This window comes from Onychomys torridus, chromosome 14 (assembly GCF_903995425.1).
Source record: "Onychomys torridus chromosome 14, mOncTor1.1, whole genome shotgun sequence".
Lineage (NCBI taxonomy): Eukaryota > Metazoa > Chordata > Mammalia > Rodentia > Cricetidae > Onychomys > Onychomys torridus.
Window position 1 is genome coordinate 35,586,706 of NC_050456.1, and position 20,906 is coordinate 35,607,611.

At 36.4% G+C, this 20,906-nt stretch overlaps 1 protein-coding gene across 3 annotated transcripts in view; it reads right to left on the minus strand.

Annotated features, from left to right (window-relative positions):
• The window catches only part of Mdga2 (MAM domain containing glycosylphosphatidylinositol anchor 2), an 818,335-nt gene that overhangs the window by 558,874 nt on the left and 238,555 nt on the right, over positions 1 to 20,906 (minus strand). The gene's annotated exons all lie outside the window — the stretch shown is intronic.

The following is a 20,906-nucleotide window of genomic DNA, read 5'->3' on the forward strand; positions in this document are numbered from 1 at the left end:
TCTGGAGAGAGCATCTGACCCCTGGAGCATGAGTTACAGGTGACTGGCTTGTGAGTTGTCTGAGGTGAGATTGGGAACTAAACTTGGGCCCTCTGAAAAAGCAGTATGTACTTGTAACAGATGACCCATCTTTCCAGATGTGCAGCAATACATATTTTGTTAAAGAGCCTCAAAAATACTAGCAAACTGTCAGATAAGTGGAATTTCTGAAATTAAACAAGAAGGTACATGACTCTGAATGGAAATAAAGATCATGTTGATGAGATGCCTGAGATGGGGGAGTAATGTGATCTGAGGGGTACGTACTTTTATTTCTTTATTGGACAAAGGAATTTTAGAGGGAAACATTTGTTCACCCTAGCATTTCTAAGAACAAATTATGACTAGCAGCTACTCTACTAACTTCTTACAAAGTCCAAGTGTTGGTTACAGTTTAAATTTTGCCAACCAAATGAAGTAGATTTTTTTTTGTAAAGAATTGTGACAAAAATCTGTTTCTCAAAACTCAATAGCTAGAAGTGTAGATGAATTTCTAAATGGTCTTATTAAATAAATTGCACGGAGCCAGATATTGGGGTAAATCCTGAAAGATCAGAGAAGCAGAAGAAGCCACAACTAAACTCACATCGACGACTCCTCACTGGATGCCGTTTCCATGAATCTTCAGACTGAAAGCTTCTGAGTCCTCACCCAAATGGGTCTCAGCTGAAATGTTGATAAAAGTCTAAATATTTAAAATCCTAAAAGCCTCTACTTTCTGGTCCTCATGTCTTCTGCTTCCTGCCATCACTCCCTCGGATTAAAGGTATGTGTCTTTCCCAAGCAAGACATGAGATCTCAAGTCCTGGGATTAAAGGTGTGGGCCACTAGGCATGGCTCTGTTCCCAGTGTGGCCTTGAACTCACAGAGATCTGGATGGATTTCTGCCTCTGGAATGCTAGGATTAAAGGCATGTACTACCACTGCCTAACCTCTATGTTTAATATAGTGGTTGTTCTGTTCTCTGACCCCCAGATAAGTTTATTGGGGTGCCCAATATATCAACCACACAGACGGATGTCAATAAGAATACCTTTCACCGTCCAATACACACAATCCATTTCAAATATATGGTTAAGAATAAACATACATGTTGTAGCATTAAAGCTTACTTCTATAGAATCCATATTTCTTGGCTGGGAAGGTGGCTCAGACATTGAATCAGCTTGCCCACAAGTGCAGGACCCATGTGAAAGTCAGGCAAGGTAAGCCAGTGTTATATTATTGGTGCTGAGGAGGCAGAGACAAGGTTCTGGAGCTTTTCTGTCAGTCATCTTAACCTCATCAGTGATATCCAGATTCAGAAAGAGACACTACCTCAAGAGCAAAGGGGCAAAGAACTGGAGGAAGCACTTGCCATACCCTATATCCTCTCTGCAGCTGTGCATATATCTGCACAGGCACTACCCGCAGTGTGCATATGCATACTTACATAACATGCACATGTCCACAGAGACATACCACACACACACAGACAAATGCACACACACACACACACACACACACACACACACACACACACACAAGGAACTTCTATTTCTTTATTTCAAATTTGTAATATTTTAGTTCTACATATCTAATTTAAAAATAAAATGATGCCTTTAATGTATGGGCATAGCTTCAATAAAAACAAAAACCCTATTGATAAATAACTGTTTCTTTTAATGTGAATGTGACATTGATAATCAACTAACTTTCAGTATCCATATGGTCTTGAAGTTTGTTTCTGGATTACAATACTGAGATTCTGTGATTTGGACAGGACATAGGGAAAAGTGTGACCCACATGATCACACTGTTTTGCAGACCTGAGGGTTTTCTTAGAAATGAGACACTTGATATTGAATGTGGTAGAATTAAATCACTGGAACTTTATGTTGAGTAGTGGCTTAGTGAATGGATCAAAGATCAAGTGTGTTTGTTCATGCTCTTCAAAACTAAAATTGCTGGGTTTTCCATTTCCATTGGTCTTTCAGAAAATTAAAATTTCAAATTATCAGTTTTACCTTCATAAAATAAATAACATCATAGGTAAATTATCTGTAATAAAATGGCATATTTTTTTAAAAAACATATGACTTTTTCAGATTGTTTTTCATCTGCTCACTGATTTGAAGTACTGAACAATCCATAAATGTAGAAACCTCATATTTGCTTTTTAAAGCACAAAGGCAATGGGGCCACCATGGATGGAGTGAACAGTGAGGACTTGTTTTCAGAGTCTTAGCCAGCACCAAAGTTTGTTGAATCAAAATGTAACAGATCAGCAAAGCATACGCCTTGAAGCCTCCTACAAATGTCTAGACCACAAATATTGACCAGTCAGAGCCACATCTTGCAGCAGCACTCTATCAATACACGGAATCTGAAAGTGCAGTTTACCTAGGCAAATATCCAATTATAACTGTGCTACCTTTCTTGATCCCTTGAGAGATGCTACTGAATTTCCAAATGGGTGGATACATATGAAATTGAATGCAAAGAACATTTAACATTCTCCTTCACATATGTTAACTCGAACACTTTCTGTCTTTAGCTGGTCTTTTAAAAATTATGACAGATGAACTTAAGAATTTAACAACTAGTGAAATGTATAGATTTATTTGCATAATCAAAATTTAAAGTGCCCAGTTAGAACAAAAATATAGCAGAAAAAAGAATATAGTCAAAGCAAATGTTGTTAGAACAACTTTAAGTATTCAGTCTTGATGACAAATATATAAGGGTATGTTACTGACTTAAAGCTACTTCAAATACGCTTAGCCATTCATACAGCAACATGATTTTGATAAAGAAAGCCAGTTTCTAACATCAAATGCCTGTTTAATAATTAAAATACAAGAATTTCAGTTGCTAATATTGAGTCTAAAATTACATTTCCTAAGTATAACTGCAACTCAAAGTGTTTTGATTGTCTATTTCCCTGCACTCATCTGGACATAACATAATATATATGTGTGTGTGTGTGTGTGTGTGTGTGTGTGTGTGTGTGTGTGTGTGTACATATGAAATTTTGCTTGTATATATTACACTTAAATTGATCAGTTATTGAAAAATATCAACATAACATTAGATACACTAAGAAGCAATAATGTTTGAAGTATTAGTCTAAAGTAAATATGACATTGGACAATGGGAGCTTTTAGGTGCAATGTGATTGTTGTTAGTTACAATGAAAATATTTAAAGAATAATTAACTATATATACACAATCAAAGGACAATAAACAGAACCAAATTAGCTCTAATAAATATCTTAACAATTAACTTGTATGTTATGGAATGAGAATGAGTCCATAAAAGCTGTAACTCACAAATTATGGTTGGGTAAAATCAATCAACTTAATAATTAAAAAATATGCTAAGAGCATAACTTTCTCTCTTTTAATGGGTAGGTAACTAGCAATTTATGTTACAATTGTCTGTGTTTACTTTCACATGTAATAAGTATGGAGAACAACATACATTGAAAGAAATATATTCTCTCATTAGCATTTTTATGAGTCTAACTTATAAGAGAAAGTTATGGTACAATTTAAAGGTGAGTATACCAACCAAATTCAATAACAGATATAGAATAAAACTGTAAGTAAATAAAAATGTTCTAAAAAGCATATTTTTAAAGTTAAGGAATTTTGAAAGTATTTCTTTCTGTTGTACTTTACACAGAACAGGAGGATTCCATGATTGTATGGACACCTGTACTCATAGATTCATGAGTATTCCATGACTAAAGTAACACAATGCTGACTTTTATTAGAAAATACCCTAAGTTAACATCTATCCCTTTGGAAATATTAGAAGGACTCTTCCCTATTGTTCAACCAATAGGCATGTTTGTAAACTGATAAATATATATTTCTATTAAATTATATACAATATTAATATATTGTAATACAATTGATATGAACATTTCTAAATGCAGATATATGAATATTAAAAACAAGTTGCAGAGTTGTGTCTTAGAGCAGTGGGGCTGCATGAAGAGACTCAGATTCTGAGAAATATGGGGAACATAATACAGAGTTCTTATGGCTAGTTGTCTGTACTCTTACCAGTTATCCAGATGATTTAACAATTAGCAGGGTCTAGTAAGTAACAGCTATCCTCTTTCAGTGAGAGAAGGCATTGTCCTAAGAGACTATTCTACTTTCATTTACACCACTGCAATAAAATACTGACCAAGGAAGAAAGGGCTATTTAAACTTATGACTTCAGATCACTGTCCATCACTCAGGGCAGTCAAGGCAGGAACACTACACAGGAAGTTAAGGCAGGACAACATGCAATTCCACACACATTACCTCTGACCAAAAAACTCACTTCACATCCAAAGAAGTGCAGCAGGGGCCATGGAGGGTGCTGTTGCTATCTGGCTCTCAGGCGAGCCTATTCTCAATGAGATTGCTTACAATTTCCAGGACAATGTGCCTCCAGATGGTACAGCCTAGAGTGTGCTGAGCCATCTTATATCAGCTAACAGTCAAGACAACTAACAATAGGTACGCTCACACAGGTCAATCTGATATAGCCACACCCTTCATTGAGGTTTCCTTCTCTGGTGAGGCTATCCCTTGTGTCAGGGTGTCAGTTAAATCTAAGGAGACAGAAACTTTAAATGTTTTATTTTAGATGTACTTATAAAATGTCTTCTGGAAGTTATCATTGTCATCCTCATTTTACAGAGGGAGTCCTGAGGGAGCATAAAGTTAAATGACACTAAAGCCATCTCATTGCTTAGCACCATGAGCAAGCTGTGGTGCTTCTCAACCCTTAAATCCTGATGTTATATAACAGAGAGACTCAAAGTTTAAATATATACCATATCTAGTTTACTTATAAATTAGAACTTCTGAAATATAGAGACAGAGATTAAAAGCTGTAGTTTTGGGCTGGAGAGAAGGCTCAGCATTTATGAGCAGAAGTCTTCCAGAGGACCAGGGTTTGAATCCCATTATCCTGATGGAAGCCCATAACCATCAATAACTCCAGTTCCGGAAGTTATTGGCCTCTAGGAGCACTGGACCCATGCATGGTACACAGACATACACACAGGCAATATATATATATATATATATATATATATATATATATATATATATATATATATAAATGAGATAAAATATTTGGGCTGAAGTGGTGGCTCAGAAGTTAAGAGAGTGTACTGCTCTTCCAGAGTACCTGAGTTAGGTTCTCAGCACCCAAGTCATGTGGCTGCTAACTGTCTATAACCAGCTTCATATGCATGCAATGCCTTAAGCATCTATAATTCTGTGCACATACACATATACATAATAAAAAATAAAATAAGTCAAAAAAGACTAATGTAGTTCATCTATATTAGTTTTAAGAATCATCCATTAATCAGCATAAAACCAGGCAGATCTAGGTCCTAATACCAAGCTGTGCTATTCTGCCTGATAATTGAAGTTTTCGGTTTTCTTTAATCTAAGTCATTACTTTGTACCTTGTTAAAAGCACATGCTTTTTAAACAAAGATTACTATAGGGATATCAGAATTAGTATAATACATTTCCAGGGTCACAATAGGGTCTTTATAAACTAGAATATTATTCAGTAAGGTTTTCTATTTACTGATGAGACTCTGGAGGATTAGATTGTGCAAAAGATTTCCTTATAGTCGTACAACTTCAGTTCCTTCATGTTGCCATCCTTGACTTTGCTTCAAAAGATTCCTCAGTCAGTATCACAGTCTATCTTCATAGTTTATTCTTTTGGTTATTTCATTCAAAGGAATTTGGGGTTTTCTCAGTGAGTTTTGATATTTTATTTAATATGAACTTCTGTGCACTATGCAATTTCTGGGATATAATTAAACATTGAACATTTTTCTATGTTTTGTATGCTATTCCTTCAATAAAACCCCTGAAAATTACCCACAGGAGGGATTAATTGTAACCATAGATAACTGCATCCATCTTGAGCAGTGTTTCATGATGAACTTTATTGGATCAAAGCTTACAACTTCTAAAATTAGTGACAGTCTTCTTGTATTAATATGACACACCATCTATCTCTGTAAGATTTTTTTCTTCTCTAACCAATAAAAAAGCCAAATTTTAGCAGATTGTTTTTCCTGAAAAAACAATTGATAATGACTTAATATTACTGACAAGAAATAAGGGCCTACACAGAGGTGAAAAATAACTAAGTTAAAAAAAAAGGAAGAAAACATCTTCCATAAGTCTTACATAAAGACAAACTACCACGGAGGATGACAGGAAGAGTTTCCCTGAATCCCACAGTGTGGAGGTCAGAAGACAAAGGACTAGCAAACCTCTGGATGAAAAAAATATGTATAAAACTAAGGATATAGGACATCTATTTGCACAGATGGAAGAGAACAGGGTATAACAGATTCATTTCCATTCCTGTGTTCTCTAGTAGCTACTTCTCCATTATCTTAAAGGTAGATTTAATCCCATCTGTTGTGAGACCTCAGGAAACCCTGTTATGATTGAACCAGACTCTAAATCCACTTTGCATACTATTACAGACTAGATTAGCTTGTCTAGCTTTGGGAAAATGCTTTTCTGTTTCACAGAACTCATAATAACACACTAATAGGTACTACATTAAATAAAGTGTGCAAGCATAAAGTGAAGTGCCCAGCACATCCTGCATGGTCACGAAATGGTGTATGACTCCTCTAAGGAGTTTATAAGAGTTCAGTAGAGAGTGCAGGGCTCATAAAGAAAGGTGAATCTGCATGACTATACATAATAATGATAAAATATAGGATATAAAAACAGGCTTTAGGATGTCATAGATAAGGAAAATCACTATGGGTCAGCTGATATGGTCAGACAAGGCATCCACAAAGAGGTGGGTCTGGTTATCATCCAAGTCCCTTTGTGTGGCACCAAGAATATATAATTAAGCTGTGACACCCAAATGACCGACCTATGGTCTAATAATAGCATGTACCTTTGACTTACTTCCCTTTTCTGACAATTTTATTCTCGTTTGAATTCATTATGCTATGGTAAAAATAGTCTTGTTGACAGAACAAGCATACATAGATAAAAAGAATTCAAAAACAGAGCACTTAAACTATCCATTTATTTAAAAAAAAACATATACTGAAATAAGCATCCCAATAGTATGTTTTCTAATTCGATCATGACATTATTATCAATGTATTTATTTATTTACTTGTGATAGGTACTCTAGATTGACCCTAGGGCTTTATACATGCTAAGTAGATATCCTACCTAATACCCATATCCCCAGATCTCTTGTTCTTGTAATATGGGGACAAAGCTTCACTAAGAGACCTAAACTGGCCTTGAACTTACTCTACAGTCCAGGCCTGTAGCAGGAATCTTAGAAGTCCTTATTAATAAAATCAAATCGAGCCAGGTATTGGGGTGAATGCTGGAAGATCAGAGAAACAGAACAAGCCAAAGCTACCTCACCTTGCCAGTTCCTCAGCTAGTCTTGTTTCCTCAGACTGCAAGCTTCTGTGTCCTCATCCCAATGGCTCTCAGCTGAACTGCTGCTAAAAGCCTAAAACCTTAACCAGCCAAAAGCTTCTAGTTTCTGGTCCTCAAGCCTTATATACATTTCTGTTTTCTACCACACTCTCTGGCATTAAAGGCGTGAGTACCATGCTGGCTGAATCCTTGGTCGCACAGAGATCTGCTTGTCATGTGATATGGATTAAAGGTGTATGCCACCACCACCTGGCTTCCGCTATGGCTTGCTATTAGCTCTGACCCTCCAGGCAACTTTATTTATTAACATAAAAATAAAATCACATTTCAGTAAAAGTAAAATATCACCATAATTGGGTGAATAAGAAGATACAGTGAGAGATTTGTCTTAAATTAGATTATAATTGAGGCAGGTATTGAAAGCATAAGGTAGCTTACTAAGCATGGCTGTGGTATGGGAGTTCAGTGGAAGAAGAGAGCTTACAGAAAGGCCTAATTCAACTGTCATCATCACCATCCATACAGGTAAGTATTTGCAAAATTGCTTAGAGTCCTATCAATAAATTGTTACATTTATTGGTAATGTCTAAATATCAACATTAAAGGATTAGACAAAGCTAAACCACGAGTTTAGAAGATGATCATATTTAGGACTAGGCTATCTGAAAGCAAATGATAAGCCTGTAATTTGTACAGCTGTTATAAGCCTCCGACTACATACTCACATAGATCAGTATCATCAGAAATATGAGATCTGACTTCTGGAATCATGGCTTCTTCACAGTTATATGAGAGATCCCTTTCTAGAAACCCATGACAGCCTATGTCAGGTTTTTCTGGACAGGCACTAATTCTAAGGATGATCAGGTGAGCAACTTTAAATCTGTTGAAGAGTAAGCTCTCTCCAGTGTAAAGTATCATTAACGCAGTGATTCCCCTGGGAGTAATGGATAAGGAGCAGGAAATAAGCAATAGTTAACATGTCATGAGCAAGCAAAGCTCTGGATTAAGAATGTGAAGTCTAAAAGTATTAGAATCAGTAGATAACAAGCTCCATTTTGAGGTTTTGTGTGTCTATGTTATGGGGCCTGGAAGAAATATTTAAGCTCTTTGCTTTTTTTTTTTTTTCTTGTATACTTAGTAAATTAAATTTTGTTTACTCTGCTCATTTTAAACTCAGCCATGGTAACAAAGTCACATCTGTAGCAGACACTAAAGAGGAGGTTCTAGGCTGAAAAGCACTTTCTCCATTCACTGGGGAGAATGAAGTACATCATGTCTACAATCTATTGATTATACAATCTATTGATATATTGATGTGTTAATGCTGTCATGATTTGATTAAGGAGACTCAAAAAAGTCATGGTTTAGGACACATCAGAAAAGGAACAAAGAGATGGGGGAAGAGAGGAAGGGTAGGAAAAGAAGACAGAGGGAGGAAGGGAAAAGAGTAGGGTGAGAGAGAAAAACCACACAACTCTAACAGACTCTTCTGTTTTGTTGCAAACAGAATTGAGACAGTACTCAAGTGTCAAGTAGTACTTTATCCCCCAGTTCCAATGCTACAAAGGACAGAAAAACTCCCTTTTTAGGTAACACGGCATGGTGGTTCTGCAATGTGGCTGAAAGAGTAAGCAACAGAGAAGAATGCAAAGAAGACATGAAGAACATTCAGGATTTTCCTTTACAAGTAGTAGTCGCAAATAATTCCATTATCAGTCCTGCAAAATCCATCAGCATTATCTCTCAGTGTCTTATAACTCTCTTCAGTAATTTCTTTTACTTTTACTCAAAGTAAAATCATTCTTGAGTTTTGTTTTCATAAAAAAATAAACAAATAACAAAAAATGGCAACACTGTCTCTCCCTGCTACCATTGTCCTATGCTTCCTCCTCCATTTGTACCTTTTGAAGGTTCATGTCCAGTCATCACCTTCCATATCTGTCAACATTTACTGGCAACTTAATTTTATCCTTCCCTACTCCTTACATGCATTCTTTGCAAGTATCTGCCTCCTTAGTCAATTGAACATTTTCTGTTCTTACCCAGATATCTGCCATTTTTGACATTCTTCCTGGAAACTTTTTTCATTTGCATTATAACATCTGAATATTGGTCTTTACATTAAATTTCTTGTCCTCATCTTTCTGCCTTTTTGGATTTTCTCCCTTCTGCTCCATATATGAAGGAGAGATGGATATATTCATGGCTGGTATTGCTGTCTTTCCTCTCTCTTGCTTTTAACAATTCATCATCAGGAGCCACCTAACCAAGTACTTGGAACTGCAGTTTGTCATTTCTTTTGCCCCTGACCTGGCCTCACTCCTTCCTTCCCTGTACTATTCTGGTGACTGTGTAGTTTGCTAACAGTATTTTCTGGTTTTTTTTTCCCCACACTATGACTGCCACCATCAACAAAGAAAAACATGCCTTCACTCTTCATGAGGTTGCACATCAAATTGCTAGTTTTCAATTATACTTAACAGCAAAGAAAGAGACAACTCTTTAAAGTGTGGGGGAAAATACACAATTTTAAGGCTTATGTTTGTCCCCTTGGAGAGTCACCCACTGATAACTTCAACCACAGATTCTGTGCTTCAGCCACACCAAGGCCTGGCTCAGAGTTAGGCTTTCCTTTTCTCTCACGCCTTCCATCTTAATGCAGGCACTAACCTCTATTGGACATGTTCTGTATGTCATTTGTCTTTAAAGAACAGTGCTCATCTCCCCATCAAAACTGTTCTGGGCAACCTAAATTGAGTCATTTGAATTTGAGTCATTTTGCATTTTAAAATAATTAGGCAAAGGACATGATAACCTAAAACATGGTAGTGTGACACCTCAAGCACCCAACCTCCACACTCTTCTCCCCTGCAACAGACCAGAAGAGCACCGCTGAAGTGTCATCAGAAGCACACCCAGTACCCAGAGAAAGAGATGTCTTCATCTTTGACATCAGCACACGGAGTATGTGACACTGAACACCTGGGACTTTCTAAGCTTTCCCTATTTACTATTAGGTTACATTCATTTTGTCCAATCACACGTTTGTCTAACCATCCCTTCTTCTAAGAAATTAGCACACAGCATACACAGGTTTTAAGCTAAGGAGATGACTTTATGGATAAAATTCTTCAGGCAGCTTTAGAACAGGGTTTTTGCCATCAGAGCCTATGTAGAAAGCTTGGCACTGTGGCACTCATTTGGTACCCACAGAGCTGGGGGATGGGAGGAGACAGATTACTAGAGGCCCAAGCTAACTAGTCTGGTCAAATGCCTGAGCTCCATGTTCAGAAGGAAACTCTATCTTAAAAATAATGTGGAGAAAATATGGGAAGACACCTGACAGCATGGATTTCTAGCCTCTGGGCACCTGCAAGTATATATATACATATATATACCACATAAATACAGATGTACATACGCAGAGAGACACACACAAAAGCGTACCTACATGCATATGTGTATGCAAAAAAAAAAAATACTCAGGCTTCCTAATGCATTGGGTCCTCACTTTGAATGCTACCATGTCATTTGAACTTTATACTAAATCCATGTTTTTCTCTCTCTCATTTTTAATTAATTAATTTACTTTACATCCCAATCACAATTTCCCCCAGCCCCTCCTTCTCCCCACACCTATTTTGTTTTAAAGGCCTTAGCAATAAACAGTGATGAGTGAAGACATTTTTTCCCTCTACAATCTGCCTTGTTTTGTTTGTAAACTATTATAGGACTTCTGGTTCATTTGCCTCCATCACATATTTTGATGAAGTGATTATGGCATTTATCTTTTAAAGAATTTAAGCAAATGTCTTTACTTGCCCATAAAATAAATATTGTATTACTCTTTTGTATCTTGAACACTTTCCCCAGGCCAGCAAAGATGAAAAACTGCTGCCCTCTTGTCCTGCGTGGTACAGCAGGTCTGTAATCTCCTACAGGGGAAGTATAAACAAGAAGAACATGAGTTCAAGTCCAACCTCAGCTACACAGAAAGTCAAAGGACAGCCTGTGTTGTAAGATCCTGCCTCAAATGACAGAAACAAATCAAAGATTTTTCAGAATCTCTAAATGTTAGTATACAAAAACAGATAATATGTATAACAATAATTAGTTAATTGGGGTGCTCAAAGCAATACTTTATAAATCATTTTTTGCATATATTCTCTGATTCATACATATATTTTGTTTATACCAAATGATTAATAACAAGTATACTTCAAATGCAGCTTTATCAAGGCAAAAAAGTAATTAAAATGTCTTTAAATCATGGAAGTATGATATGCCCTTCACCTTCCATTTATTAACTGAAGTTCTGAGCAAAACATAATGTATCTTCTCACTTCATGTTTTTGTACTTGGATCTTTTGTGATTAACTTAAACTGTGGTGTATTACTGCCAGAGTGTAATATTCTGTCATATCTATGAATTCCACAAAGTCTTCAGCTATGAAAAGGATGGTTACATGTTGTTTTTTAAAAATGTCTGAGAATTAATAATTTATTTGCCTTTCCATGTCTTTTATGATCTACATGTTTCTTGAAGATAAGGGGAGTAGGAATATTAAACGCTGTTACTACTCTTGATGGTAGAAGAAATGAAACTATCAACCCACCCCCAACAGCTATGTACCTGCCTCAGCAGGTGCAATAGTCTGTCCAATTTCAAAGTCTTCCTAACACCTTTCTTGAATTATGAAAAGCAAAATCACTTTGACAGTTGCATGCTCTATTTTTAGAATCTGTGCCTTTTGTCACATAATTATGCATAATTTTCTATGTGCATGGAGCATGAAGACAATACAGAGAAGATTTAAAGAGCTTGAACTGGCAAAGTATAAATGACACATGAAGCAATCTTAAATTCAATCAACAGATTTACCTTTACAAAGAATCTTTCCAAACATTCTCTATGTTCATGCATGGCTCAACATTAGAAATGGCACTTTTATAGTTGACAATTGAAAAGAGGCAAATAGTTGAGACCATCAAAGACAACTTTGGGCTTAACTTTCTAATAGTTTTCAGTATGAGGAAATTGATCCTGCAATGTAAAAATTTCCAAGCCTAGATAATGATACATGAACATTGATTTCTTCTTATTTCTTTAGGCAGAGATTCTATGCATGTGGCTTAACCCAGATAATGCTCAGAGCAATGAGAAAGTAGACTCTTAGTTGCAAGAATTGACATGTGGAAAAAGAGAGTCCCAAAGGACTGACCAATCAGCAAATTGGTATCAAACTTTGGAAGGAAACTTGGAAATTATTTTGAATAGGCTAAGATTTTATCCTGTTAAATCAAGTATCAGTATCAGAAAAGTAAAGGAGCCTTTAAAATAACAAAAAATACTAAACATTTCTTATATTCTAACAAGTAGGCACTAAACATATCACCTAAAATTCACAAAATAGTAACAATCTGGTATGTTAAGGTAGAAGTTTAGGTTATCTTGTTAGGCAGACATATTTGTGGTAATTATGGGAACAAAGACAATTAAATGTAGAAACAGAATTTCCCAAGGAAGCATTGAAACAAGAAGAAAAGCATAACATTTCTCAGGCTTTACATACTTTATTTCAATTTCATCCCTGTATCAATAAAAAAGAATAGGTAAAAATACTTATAAAACAACATACGATAATTGCTGCACTTTCTCTCAGTATCTCTATTAGTTATATTTACCAGATGGAAGCAGAAACAGATGTTGAATGAGTGAACCTTTTGGACTGCGTTGTACAAAAGGTTTTCTATTACATCATGTTTTGAGTAATTGCATTCTGAATATTATAGTAATGCATGCTAAATGAAGATAGCTGTAGCTGCATAAATGTAAATAGAGAATAAGGTCCATACATAACCTCTTACTTTAGAAACAATCCTTTGCTGTTCGACATTAAAATACTATTTTCTTGGTACACAGAAACACAAATGAAGGACTACTAGAAGACAGCTTTACTTAGTTAGAATAATATCCCACATGATCATCAAACCCTTTATCTCACAGGTTTGGACTATTACCTACTTATTATTTCCTGTCTCATGAATTGCAAATTGAATTCTGAGAAAAGGGATGGCATATTTCCAGGTGTAGCTAGTGAAAAGCTACACACTGTCATCCCTGCTTCTAATCTGGATGGTAGGTGCACTTTAGATTTCTAAGAATATATTTTTATGGCATAGCAGACCTCCTGCAGGTCACATCAAACACCTAGGTGTCACTTAAGTCAGACTCATAAGGTTCTGCGTTCTGTTTCCAGTGGGAAGATAATCTCAGGAATATGGAACAATCATCAGCAGAATGAGACCACCTAGATGTTACTTTTAAATTTTACTGTTCCCCTCCCCTACTTCCTCCCATTACAACATTTTTGTTGTTGTTGTTGTTGTTTTTGAGACGGGGGTTTCTCTGTGTAGTTTTGGTGCCTGTCCTGGATCTCTCTCAGTAGACCAGGCTGGCCTCAAACTCACAGAGATTCCCCTGGCTCTGCCTCCTCTGATGCTGGGATCAAAGGTGTGTGCCACCACTGCCATAATTACAACATTCTAAAGAAACAGTCTAGAATGTCTCAAGTAGCCAGCCATATAATATTTACTTAAGTTTGCAAACTGTGTGCAGAAACTGATTTTCACTGCATGACAAACATGGTGATCATCACAGGCTAACTTTTGTTTGTTTAACAAAGCTTTGGTTGTCTAGTCCCATATTCTAAAGTAACAACAGGCATGGGATTTTTATTCTAGTCCGGAGAGGTCAGTCAGGACCATTTTGCATTCCCATCACCAATTAGAAGATACACCTGTAAATTAATCCACAGTAGCAATAGCTAACCATTTACTACTAAAAATGGCAGTGATCATGAGCTATGCTTATATCTTCTGGGTTTCATAGAAATAGGTGATGAAATGGGCAAAATTATGACCATTTCTTTTTCTACTCTTCAAAACACTTACAAGCAGAAGTGTTAGAGGCCATTCAGAGAAGCAAAGGGGCGGTGACTATCTTCTTTCATTTTTATTAACGTGGTTCAATTGTACGAATTAAACAGTTTCATTATGTCATTTTGATACATTCATGTGACACACTTTGATTGTATTCTCCCTCATTGTGTCAGCCTCTCTCCCCCTCTCCTTTACTTTTCCAATTACCCGATGGCCCCCTTTAATACTATGCTTTACCCCCTCAAACTCTACATGGAGATTCCTCTCATTTTCATTGTTCTAACCTGATCTTGGCATTTATCATTTTTTTTTCCTTTTTGTTTTTAAATATACTTTTGTTAACTTTCTCTTCATTATTAAAGCATATTATTACAAACAAAGGAGTGATTTCAAACAACAATATATCCCAACTATATCCGCTTACACTAACTAGGAATTTGTCACACATCCCTGAACATTTGAAGGTTGATGGAGAGAGAGCAGAAGAGTGAGAAGAGAAATTTCCTATTCAGAGGACAAGAGCGTTTCAAAGCTCATCATTCTAAAAACAAATGTAAAATGTCTTTCGCCCCTATTTTCCTAGATATCTAATTTATTTGATTGCTTTTATCATAACTTTTCTGTAATGTAAATTTAATCATTTTGCTGGGTAAAATTGCTTGATTAGTAATTTTATTTATTTAGAGATTAAATCCACAATTATTGATGTAATGGAACAAACACCATGAAAAACATTAAAAATGTTTAAGACTGATTGTACTTTTGAGAATCTAACATGCTTTCCCAACTCATCATTGTTAAACAGGCTTTAAATTATGTGAAACATATACCACAGGAGGCTCAAAAATTCTCTAAATTTGTTTGGTAGGAGGCTGTACAGCTCAGGCAGTCAGTACAGGGATCCTTTTTGACTATATGAACAAAATGTTTCTCCTTTTTTTTTTAAAGATTTATTTATTATGTATACAGAAAAGGGCATCAGATCTCATTACAGATGGTTGTGAGCCACCATGTGGGTGCTGGGAATTGAACTCAAAACCTCTGAAAGATCAGTCAGTACTCTTAACCTCTGAGCCATCTCTCCAGCCCCAGGAACAAAATGCTTCTTAGAGACAGAGGCAAGTCACAATTTATTAGGAAAGAAAGGCAAACACATTCCAGGAGTAAGAGTACTTAGAAAAAGGGATATTTGTAGGTTGAAAAGAGACAGGAAGGTTGTGTGTATTTATGCCAATGCAGTTTTATTAGAAAGTTTGTTTTTTTACATGGGAGTGAATTCCATGATTATACAACAGTCAAAAATCTGCTAAGCCTCCTGGGTATACTTAAAAATATGATGTTATTGGGAAAAGGAAACAAAGGCACAGACAAATGTATCTTATGTGTTTAGGTTTTGACTTTCTAAAATAATCTACAACACTGAAAACAGTCATGGAGAGAGATAAAGACATTTATATCAATGACTGAGAGATGATCGCTAAAATATACAAAACCACATTTAATCAAAAGCTCAAAAAATAAAGCAGTAGAAATATTAACTGGCAGTATCCTCACAAAAATGCAGATAAGGAAATGCTAGAAGCAACTAGTACAAATAGGGAAAACCACAGAGCAGCTTTCTAGGTCTGTCAAATCCACAAATCTAACTCTACAAATGCATATTTTCTAAGATGACTTACCAGGCTAGGTTCCAAACCATGAACCAGACCTCTGGTCATATTAGGATGTCTGATAAGGTGCCCAATGCCCATGACATTACTTCTTGAATGCTATATGCTAATATATATTGATATATGTATATATACACATTAATATATATATATAAAATTTTTCAAAAGTACCTTTACTCACACAAAATGTGTGTTTGCTTGTCTGTTTGTGCATCAAGTGAATTCATTGCCCCTGGAGCCCAGGAGATAGTACTGTATCATCTAAAATGAGGTGTAGTATGGTGTAAATTCCCTGACATGGGTGCAACTCATGTCCTTTTTGAGAGCAGCAATAGCTCACAAACACTGAGCAATCTCTCCAGCCCCTACATAACTGTTTTGGTACTGGACAAGAAGAGGGGATTGAATGAAAGAAGTGTCCAAAAAGCCAAAAATGTCACACCATTACCAAATCAACTCCCACTTTCTCCCAGGAAAGAATCCCTGAAAATCACAAATGCTATTTACACACATGCACAAAACATATGTTGCTCAAGGAATTTGAAAGTGGGAAAGGTCTTTGGTTAAATACTTTTACATTCTAACCTAATCAAAAGTCAATGAGTCTAATCAATGCTTCTCTGAGTGTGTTACAATGAGGAAATAGATGCAATGGAAATTCTTCATCAAAATTTTATTTTATTTTCTTCAGAAACATTTTTTCCAGAAAACATAGTGTAAAAGTCTTCTTCTTCTTTTTTTTTAAAAAATTATTTATATATTTATTTTGTTTTTTTGAGACAGGGATTCTCTGTGTAGCTTTGTGCCTTTCCTGGAACTTGCTTTGTAGACTAGGTGGGCCTCAAACTCACAGAGATCTGCCTGGCTCTGCCTTGCAAATGTTGGGATTAAAGGCATGCGCCACTAACGCCTGGCCTTTAAAAGTCTTTTGATGTAGTGAATTATATTGTGTAGGTCTAGTTAAGGATCTGAGACTAATTCAGTGCTTCAAAATGACTATTATTAAAAGCTATAAAATCAAACACTTTTTAGATAACAAAAGTTTTTCACTCATCTACAAAATATCTGAATGAGGGTAATCATTAGACATCGAGGAAGAGCATTCTTGAGTTTCTTAGGTTTGCTTGGATTCATTAACAACTTGGGATCAGTGAAATTTCTAAGATTGGGAACCTAAATTTTAATATAATTGAGTTTAAGTAATAATTATTCATTCCCAAGAGTGGCTGGTGGAACTGATCAATGAAAATGAATAGACCACATACCCAAACTTATGGGACACTATGAAAGCAGTGCTAAGAGGGAAATTCATAGCACTAAATGCCAACATAAAGAAGTTGGAGAAATTTCACACTAGTGACTTGACAGCACACCTGAAAGATCTTGAACAGGAGGAAGCAAAGTCTCCCAGGAGGAACAGACACCAGGAAATTATCAAATTGAGAGCTGAAATCAATAAAATAGAAATAAAGAGAACAATACAAAGGATTAATGAAACAAAGAGTTGGTTCTTTGAGAAGATCAACAAGATAGACAAGCCCTTATCCAAACTAACCAAAAGACAGAGAGAGAGCATCCAAATTAACAAAATCAAAAATGAAAAGGGGGACATAACAACAGACAATGACGAAATCCAGAGAATCATCAGGTCATACTTCAAAAATCTCTACGCCACAAAACTGGAAAATCTAAAAGAAATGGATAATTATCTGGATAGGTACCACATACCTAAGTTAAATCAAGACCAGATAAACCGTTTAAATAGTCCAATAACCCCTAAGGAAATAGAATCAGTCATTAAAAGTCTCCCAACCAAAAAGAGCCCAGGGTTTCAGTGCAGAATTCTACCAGATCTTCAAAGAAGACTTAATACCAATACTCTTTAAATTATTCCACACAATAGAAGCAGAAGGAATATTACCAAACTCCTTCTATGAGGCTACAATTACCCTGATTCCTAAACCAAAGATGCAACAAAGAAAGAGAACTACAGACCGATCTTCCTCATGAACATTGATGCAAAAATACTCAATAAAATAATGGGAACACATCAAAACAATTATCCACCATGATCAAATAGGCTTCATCCCAGGGATGCAAGGGTAGTTCAACATATGAAAGTCAGTCAATGTAATACACCACATAAAAAAAAAAAAAAAAAAACCTCAAAGGAAAAAACCACATGATCATCTCACTAGACACAGAAAAGGCATTTGACAAAATCAAACACCCCTTCATGATAAAGGTCTTGGAGCAATCAGGAATACAGGGAACATACCTAAACATAATAAAGGCAATCTACAGCAAGCTAACAGCCAACATCAAATGAAATGGAGAGAAACTCAAATCAATGCCACTAAAATCAGGAACAAGGCAAGTCTGGCCCCTTTCCCCATACTTACTCAATATAGGACTTGACGTTCTAGCCAGAGGAGTAAGACAACATAAGGAAATTAAGGTGATACAAATTCAAAAGGAAGAAGTCAAGCTTTCCTTATTTGCAGTGACAAGATAGTAGACATGAGTGACCCCCAAAAACCAACCAAGGAACTGATACAGCTTATAAACACCTTCAGCAACATAGCAGGATATAAGATCAACTCCTATATACAATAGACAAACAGGCTGAGAAGGAAATCAGAGATATATCACCCTTTACAATGGCCACAAATGATATAAAATACCTTGGGGTAACTCTAACTAAGCATGTGAAGGACCTGTATGACAAGAACTTTAAGTCCCTGAAAAAAGAAATTGAAGAAGATGTCAGCAAATGAAAAGATCTCCCATGCTCATGGATAGGCAGGATTAACATAGTAAAAATGGTGATCTTACCAAAAGCAATCTACAGATTCAACACAGTCCCCATCAAATTACCAACACAATTCTTCACAGACCTAGAAAGAATAATACTCAACTTCATATGGAAAACAAAAAACCCAGGATAGCCAAAAGAATCATGTACAATAAAAACAACCTCTGGAGGCATCACGATCCCCAACCTAAAGCTCTTCAATAGAGCTACCATAATAAAAACACCTTAGTACTGGCATAAAAACCAAAGTGTGGACCAATGGAATCGAATTGAAGACCATGACATTAACCCACACACCTATGAACATAGACTTTTGACAAAGAAGCCAAAAATGTACAATGGAAAGAAGAAATCATCTTCAAAAAATGGTGCTGGCATAACTGGATGTCAACATGTAGAAGGCTGTACATAGATCCATATCTGTCACCATGCACAAAACTTAAATCCAAGTGGATCAAACACCTCAAAATAAATCCAGTTACACTGAACCTGATAGAAGAGAAAGTAGGAAGTAGTCTTGAATGCACTGGCACCGGAGATCACTTTCTAAATATAATACCAGGAGCACAGACACTGAGAGAAACAATCAATCAATGGGACCTGTTGAAACTGAGAAGCTTTTGTAGAGCAAAGGACATGGTCAACAAGACAAAGTGACAGCCTAAAGAATGGGAAAAGGTCTTCAAAAACCCCATATCTGACAGAGGGCTGATATCCAGAATATATAAAGAACTCAAGAAATTAGACATCAAAATGCCCAATAGTCCAATTAAGAAATGGGCTATAGAAATAAACAGAAAATTCTCCACAGAGGAAGTTCAAATGCCTGAAAGATATTTGAGGAATTGCTCAACATCCCTAATTATCTGGGAAATGCAAATCAAAACGACTCTGAGATACCACCTTACACCTGTCAAAATGGCTAAGATCAAAAACACAGAAGACAGCTTATGCTGGAGAGGATTTGGAACAAGGGGAACTCTCCTCCACTGCTGGTGGGAATGCAAGCTTGTACAGCCACTTTGGAAATCAATATGGCACTTCCTTAGAAAATTGGGAATATATCTCCCCCAAGACCCAGCTGTAGCACTCTTGGGCATATACCCTAGGAATGCTCAATCATACTACAAGGGCATTTGCTCATCTGCATTCATATCAGCATTGTTTGTAATAGCCAGAACCTAGAAACAACCTTCAATTGAAGAATGGATAAAGAAAATATGGTACATATACACAATGGAGTACTACTCAGCAGAGAAAAACAATGACATCATGAGGTTTGCAGGCAAATGGATGCATCTAGAAAAAAATCATCCTGAGTGAGGTAACCCAGACTCAGAAGGATGAACATGGTATGTACTCACTCATAGTAGGATACTAGATGTAAAACAAAGATGACCAGACTGCTACTCACAACTCCAGATAGGCTACCTAGAAAACTGGACCCTAGGAAAGACACAGGGATCACCCAATGACAGAGAAATGGATGAGATCTACATGAACAACCTGGACAACAATGGGAGTAATGAAGTGCAAGGTTTGAGGGAAAGAAAGCTTAGGGGAACAGGAGATCCCAGCTGGATCAAGAACAGAAAGGGAGAATAAGGAATAACAGACCATGATAAATGATGATCCTATGAGAACAGCAACAGGCAGAGTGCTGGAGAGGTCCCCAGAAATCCACAATGATACATCCTCTATAGACTGCTGGCAATGGTCGAGAGAAAGCCTGATCTGTCCTAGTCTGATGATCAGATGGCCAAACACCCTAAAGTTCGTGCTGGAACTCTCATCTAATAACTGATGGAAGTGGATGCAGAGATCCTTGGCCAGGCCCCAGATGGAGTTCCAGGAGTCCAATTGTTGAGAAAGCGGAGGGACTGTAAGACTGTGAATTGTTGAGACCAAGATTGGAAAAGCACAGGGACAAATAGCTAAATGAATGGAAGCACATGAATTATGAACCAAAGGCTGTTGAGTCC